The sequence below is a fragment of the Durio zibethinus genome, chromosome 11 (assembly GCF_047325235.1).
Source record: "Durio zibethinus cultivar Kanyao isolate XHJ-2024 chromosome 11, ASM4732523v1, whole genome shotgun sequence".
NCBI lineage: Eukaryota > Viridiplantae > Streptophyta > Magnoliopsida > Malvales > Malvaceae > Durio > Durio zibethinus.
Window position 1 is genome coordinate 27,820,583 of NC_143172.1, and position 7,708 is coordinate 27,828,290.

The 7,708-nt window shown below is 32.7% G+C and overlaps 1 pseudogene across 2 annotated transcripts; it reads left to right on the forward strand.

Moving 5' to 3' along the window:
• Positions 1-4,681: 4,681 nt before the first annotated feature.
• LOC111290023 (LOB domain-containing protein 25 pseudogene) lies at positions 4,682-7,047 on the forward strand (annotated as a pseudogene). 2 transcript variants are annotated; one of them, XR_016346637.1, is made up of 2 exons: positions 4,682-4,950; positions 5,976-7,047. The product of XR_016346637.1 is annotated as an LOB domain-containing protein 25 pseudogene, transcript variant X1 (transcript). The 2 variants fall into 2 exon arrangements; XR_016346638.1 differs by having other exon boundaries at positions 5,979-7,047.
• Positions 7,048-7,708: the final 661 nt, after the last annotated feature.

The following is a 7,708-nucleotide window of genomic DNA, read 5'->3' on the forward strand; positions in this document are numbered from 1 at the left end:
CTTTGTTGAGGCATTAGACTAGGAATTTTTTGTCATTGATGTCCTTCCCTTTTGTTTGGCACTATGATATGCCGGATTAGATGCGTTAGAATCAAAGATACCATGAATACACGGGCGCAAGAGTATCAATATAACAAAGGCTAGACTAATGGTAATAGCCATAGCAAAGAGGTGTTATACTGTCGGCTCCGTTACAAAGATGGCAGTGGAAATTTAGTTATTATAAACGGACAAGTCTGACTCCCTTGCATCTCTTGCCAATTGGTGTTCTATCTGTGTTCTCAGATAAATTTCATTTAAGTCTTTTTCTTATAATAGACAAATATTTTTTTAGTAAGGATTCTGCATTTTCCCTCATTGGTATGCACCACTGGTCAGCAAGCAATAAGATTTTCCTGTTTTAGCTAGTAAGGCCACAAGGTTCACTGATAATGGACGTTAAATGATGAAATATGCTTTTGATAATTCACCGTCAAAAAAGAAAATTCTTCGCTAGTCATTAGTGCTGCTTTACTAAAATTACCACCACCTAACAGCCATCATACCCTAGACTAGCAAGCGATATTAATACTATCTAGAGGGAAGTGAAACTATTTTTTTTTCCTAGCCGAATGCCCGCGCTTCGGAAACAAAGGTTTTACATTTATTTGATTTTAAAAATTATATAAATAACATGTAATATATAAATAAGATATAAATAAGTAAAATATAGATATATAAAATAATAAAATATATGCATGTATAATTAAACAAAATGATTAACATAATTATAATAATTATATAAAACTAGAGGTATTAACACACAAGCATCAACAAATTAATTAAAATTATTTAAAATGATTCTCACTCTGAATTGAAATTATCCTTTAACAAAATCATGTATTTTCAGATTGCATAAATAATATATTCACCTATAATATAAAATTGACAATGTTAATTCGTATTTGACCCTCAACATAAATAAAAATAAATAAATAAATAAATAATTGTTGTCATAACCTAATTAACTCAAAATTTATGGACCAAAACTCAAATTTAACTTGAAGAAATATAACTACTATTGCAAATACCTAGAAATCAACTTTAATCACCCATCCACTTGTCTAAAAATTGAGCTCTAATTAAGTTGGGATAAATTTAATATAATTGTATTGATTGCATTGACGAGATTATGTGATGGAAAATAATCTACTGTTAGAGATGCTAATCTTGTAGGCTAGATGGATAATGTGTCAAGATCATCACCGTTGAAACAAGAACCCACCAAAATTGGATCCAACAAATCAAGTCAGAGCTGTTGAGCAATTAAAGAATACGTGGGGTGGATCGGCCTTGATAGTTTGCTCTAGTACCTCAACCATGTACCTTTAATGTATATAAAATTAAATAAACAGTAAAATTATTTATTTGATTCTAAATTGAAGTTTGGGCCGGCTTTAATATATTATATAGATATTCTAATTACCCAAATTCATTGCCATTGTACATGTAACCATCATGTTGTCATCTACATGACTCTGTCATCACAGAAAATTGAATCCACCCCATTATGGGGACTGTGCAAACCTTGGATGCAGATTAGTGACATCAAAACCCAGTCACGAGTTTAAAGCAGTAATCAGAGAAATGCTAATCCATAAAATTACATCTCATTATCTCCCACATTTTTTTACAATCCAAACGAGATTTTATTAAAAAAGGAAGTCAAGGGTACAAAAACAATAGTCACCAGAAAGAGAGTTAACAAAAAGTTCTAGGCCACCTGCAACCAAGCATCAAAATCGCACGTCGGAGAGACCTGATTTTGCTAACATATAGAGTTAGCGGCACGCAAAGTGTAAAGAAATGATACACCTTTAAGTCCCGATTTAAAGTTTGCATTCTGATTCGAAACGAGCATCATACCCCGAAGAACAGAGAAGTTGATTGCTGACCAGTAGAGAACTTAGACACGTAATACGGGAAGGACAAGATATGAATATGATGATAGGATAATTTTTAAAAAGTAAGTACACGGATGCAAAAAGACCGTTAAAGGCTTAAACCTACAGAAAGACCCGCAGTTTTCATGTCATATTTTACTGTTTTTCGTCGCTCACCATTTTTTCAATTGTGTCGTTCGGACCTTATGTATCCAACTTTTTTTTTTATCGTGTCTCGGCATACCTAGCTAGTATGTATTTTGATGTATTTGTATCGGTATGACACCGGTGGGTGGATGCCATGTTCGTGCTTCCTAAGAACAGCATATCTCCCACTGTTAATGTGAAAGATTTAAGCTAGCATTTTTCTGATTTTGAGAAAAGTAGTAAGAAAATGCTAAATATGATTATATGGGTTAGTTTTGGATTGAAAATTACATTTAGTACCACTCATTTAGCTTGTTTCACCTGATTAACACTCGATCTAACCTTTTCCAAAAGAGTTTGTATGCCAATCATGTGAATGACTTGATTGGAAGCTATCAGGAGACGACAACAACTCATAAACCAAACCAAATAACCTTAATCTGTAATTACAGGAGTCATGTCAGAATTTATCAGATTCTATGACACGTGGCCATAAAATTGAAATGTAAGTTATAATTCATAGTAAGAACCAAGAAATGCATGAGGCAAGCATGAAATTGAAAGAAGAAAGAGAATGGAATGCTTGTCGTCTAAGGCTGCAGCCAAACAGTAAATATAAATAATTTATTGATGAATTGCAAAAGTAGAATAGGCTTTCTCTAACATGCTTAGTCTAGCATTTGTGTTTTTTGGGTTTGATAGTAGGTTCTGGCTTAGGGCTCTTGCTCTTTGATTATCTGAAATGAAAAGGATGCCACCATGAATTTAATGTGAAAACATAAGTAGAGCTTTAGGCAGTATAAAGCTCATGTCATTGAACGGACCATTTAGAGAAAGGATACTGATAAAGACCAATGGTTCTATTAATACAGTGGAATTCATTGGTAAATTTTGCTTAATACAGCGGTGGGTTCAGATTTTTTTTTTATCTATCAATAATATATATAAATATTGATAAATTTATTAATTTTATTTATGAAAAGGTTTCTAGAAAAAAATTTTGGGAAAGTCTAAACGAAATTCTCATCCAAAATTTTTTATTTTTTAATTTTTAAGTTGTCCATAAACACCCCCATTATCTACCTGAATCCACCAGTAACCGAATATACTTTGATCAATATCTAGGTAGAGCTTCCATAAGCATTCACCAAAATCTTGAATTTGATTCAATTAGTACTTTGAAATCCGAGTTTGATTGATCGTTAACTAATTCATAATTTGTTAGTGAAATGCTGTTAATGTAGATAGGAACTTTGAGTTTGATTTGATCTCAAAGTGGTTTCCTAATTGAGTCACAATCTTTGGATAAAATGGATACAGGATCATTACAAATGGTTGATTTTACACAAAATAAATAAATAACATACAGGCCTTGCCAATTAAAACAATAATGAAGCAAGGTTAGCGCGCAGTTTCTATCATTGCAAATATTGAAGAGAAACATTCAAGTCTGCTTGAATCCTTAGTTTTGCAATTATTTTATGATTTAAAATGTTAATTAACCAGGTCGACTTAATTAATCTTGATTAATTGCTTAAGTAATTCTTACTTATTAGTCTTTTTTAAAAAAAACAAAAATCTTACTTATTAGTCCTAAATATGGAGTTTCTGTATTGTCAAAATAATCTGATGTTGCATGACACTTAGCATTAAATTATTAATGTATAAATTTTATATATTGTTACTTAATCGGATGATGTCACTTTACTGATAAAATAAATCAGATAATGCAAAAATATTAATTTTTGAATATCTATTTTAATAGTTAATATTTACTTATTAATATGATGATATTATTCAATTCACTTCATCAATAAAGTGATATCATTGGATTTATGAATAAAGTATAAAATTTATATATTGACAGTGCATCAAATAAAAATTCTAATGAAATGGTATCAATTGATTCATCTTATTTATTTAATAATATCATCTAATTTATTGATAATATATAAAATTTATACATAAATTATATATCAACTATAAGCTATTTCTTCTTTGACAAAAAAAAAAAAAAAAGGATCCTTATAGGGTCATATATATCTACAATTTAAGTCAGCAAACTTATAATTATGATCGAACGGGCCGGGGATCTTTGAACAATGCTGCTAGTAAGTAATTTGTAATTTTGATTTTTCTCTTTCCCACTTGTTAATACGTTTAATTCTCCATCAGTTTGCTTTATTTTTTTGGATTACAGAATATATGGTCTCAACTATCGATGTATGAGAAAGAGGTGAAAAAAAATTGTATGAAATAGCTATGTTATTTCAGTATATATATTTATTTAAATTATATTGTTGAATAAAAATTAACTTATTTAGTATATCATATATGATAATTAAATTATAGATATTTATTTTAATAGATTAATTAAATGATAAATATTTATTTTAATAACTTAATTAATTATTTTATAATAAATAATTGAATTTTTTCTATAGTATAATTATATGATATAATATAAATGAAAAAAATATATGTTAATGGGACATAATTTTTTCATACCATTTTTTCTAATAGGTTGCGGAATAGGAAATGGGAGACATCCCTGATATTATTATTAGAGGCAAGGTCATAGTCATTCTTTAGTGTACCTCCCATTTATTACCTTTGTCTTTTGCCTCCGTTCGTTCTCCATCCACTAAATGCTCTTTGCCTTCTCTTCTCTCCATTACCTTTTCTTACTGAATTTGCAGTTCTTTTTCTCTTTCTATCACTTCTACGACTAGGGTTTTCCTCTTTGAGAGGCTCGCCCCAGCCTCAGCCGCAGCAATAAATCTGTGAAGTTCACACTTCACCCCCTTCACTGCCCAAAGGCTACCTTATCTTGGTAGGAGCAAAGAACGTCCTCCTCAAAGAACTCATATAGGGGAAAAAGGTACTTCCCTTTTTATTCTTCTGATCGAAAACGCAGATCCAAAACAGGATATTACATATGTGTAGCTGCTTTGTTCTTTTCTGTGCTAATACTCTTTTTTTTTTTTTTCTCTCTTGGCAAGCTAAGGCTAAAGAGTATATGCTCGACTCTCTCTTTGGCTAAAGGCTCTGATTTAGGGCTTTCGTATGTTCAAATACCTTAAACGTACCTATGAAAAGATAATCTTGGTAAATTTGCACTAGTCAGATCGATCCCATCTTCATTTGATTGCTTGCAGAAAGGATCCTATGACTTTACAACTGCTCATGCAACTGAATCCTCTTAAACTATTTATTAGTTTTGACAAGTTGGGAAACGGAGAGAAATAGAACTAGTTAATTATGGAATGTAGTATAGAAAAAAACAAACTTAGGAACCAAATTTAATGGTGCAGTGCGCAAGTCCTTGTGTGGATCATGAGGATGAAGTGTAAGAACTGAACCTTTTCTTCTAAACCTACAAGAAATTAGTTAAGAAGGAAAAGATAACATAGAGCAAAAAAGGAAAAATAAACAAATTAAGAAGAAAGAAGGAAGCTATATATGCATAAAATAAGTCAGTGACAATTAATATTTCCCAGATTTAAGAGCTTATGCATGTATGTTTCAAAAGGTTCTGTTGTATGTCTCTGAGTGTGTCAGAAAGGTGGACATGGGATTTTTTTCTCCAAAACCCTGGACATATTTCCTTTACGAAATCGACTGGTTAGATTGCTTGACACTGATCATAAAGAAAATACACTCAGGGAAACCCTAGTAAGTATAGATCGTAGATTCTTGAAGAGTGGCCCCCAAGTTAATTAGGAAAAACTGAAAATATCGATATTAAGCAATAGTCGAGAAAATATGCTGAAGAAGTTTTAATGATACTAATATAGTTTTCTAAAACAATTCTAAAATTGCATAATTAAACTAAAAAAAAGCTCTACTAATACAAATTTAGAAAAGCTCACGAAAAATGCTTGTTCTGGATATGTGTGCATATAGCAGTGAAAATGGCTTCGTCCAGCTGCAGCTCTTACAATTCACCCTGTGCTGCTTGCAAGTTGTTGAGAAGGAAATGCGTTCCAGGTTGCATCTTTGCACCTTACTTTCCACCAGAGGAGCCCCAAAAATTTGTGAATGTTCACAAGATCTTTGGAGCAAGCAATGTGAGTAAGCTCCTTACTGACCTCCTCCCTCACCAAAGAGAGGATGCAGTGAATTCCCTTGCCTATGAAGCTGAGGCGAGAGTAAGAGATCCAGTTTATGGGTGTGTTGGTGCTATCTCTTTCCTGCAGAGACAAGTTCAAAGGCTCCAGAAAGAACTTGATACAGCTAATGCTGATTTGATCCGTTATGCCTGCAATGAGATCCCAACAGCCTTGCCTGCAGCAGCGGGGGCGAGTTCATCAGTTCAACCTCTAACTCCCCCTAACAGGCCAGGTGAGTTTGATAGAAGGATTGGTAATGAAGGAGGAGGACTCTATCAGCCCCCAGGTGCTTTTCCTCTTCCTTATTATTCTTATCCTTGGAACGACAACTCTTCAGGCGACATGAACGATGGAGGAGGAGAAGGCGGTATGTGAACCAAGACAATTTCAGACGGTATGCCCCATTTAGGGTTTTCCATATGGGACAGGACCTGTAGAAAAGCTCTTGGTGGGATGTTCCTTATATATATATATATATATATATATATATATATATATATATGTATATAATGTTTGGTTTCTGGCTAGACTCTGTCGTGTGGACTCTCCTAAGTCCTAGCTAGAGATGTCACTTATCTTATAGTAATATTATTGTTTGCCTTCCCATTAATTTGGTGGGTTCAGTACTTTTTGCCCTGCTAATACCAGGGGCTTGCAGCGTGTCATCGGTACTGTACTATATATAAAAATAAATATAATGTGGGAATTGGGACCTAATTAAGGGTAATAGAGCCATATAGATATAACATGGCTGCTAAACCTTTCGTTGCGTCATTAGTGCAGCAGCAGCTCTTGGCATGAGTGCATGTGGAGTTGCTCGTGTCATTATTTATGCTTAAGAATAAATGAAATGAAATTGTTTGTGTTAGGCCAACAGCTTGTCTATTGATTATAATGTTGAATTTTTAATTTTAATAATTATAATTTAAATTATGATAAATTCAAATATTCGGTTGCAAAAAGAAAATAGTTGCAGTGTTAAGGTCGAACTTTAAAGGGGATTCTCCAAGCCTAGGTCTACGGCGTAGTCTTCCTTTAGGCTATTTATTCCCACTAACCTTTCTACTTTGTTCTAGAGGACCACTAGTTTACTTTCTTTCCAAATTTTATTCAGTAATTCATTCATAGCCACAGGTTTCAAATGGCCTAAAATCAACCCCAAGTTGCACCTGAATAACCTCTATTTTCTGTATATAATATATATATATATATGGAGTAAGTAAATTCTTATCAGATTAAATAGGAATAGCTTGTCCCTTTCTTATTAAAATAATGTACTACTAATAAATAAAACCCTATATATATTGATAATCAGTCAAGCCCCTACATGAAACAATTGTAAACGAAAATGAGCAATAAGTGTTTCATCTTTTTTTTGCTTTTGATTAATCGTATTCAAACCTTTTTAAATTCTAGCTTGTACCTAAAAGAAGGGAAAGGGACGCCTGTGAAGTCTGTTTGATTATGAATTTTCGCAGTTTTTTCTTAGCTGGTGAGACCCAGCTTCACCTCCCATTTCCATGGTAA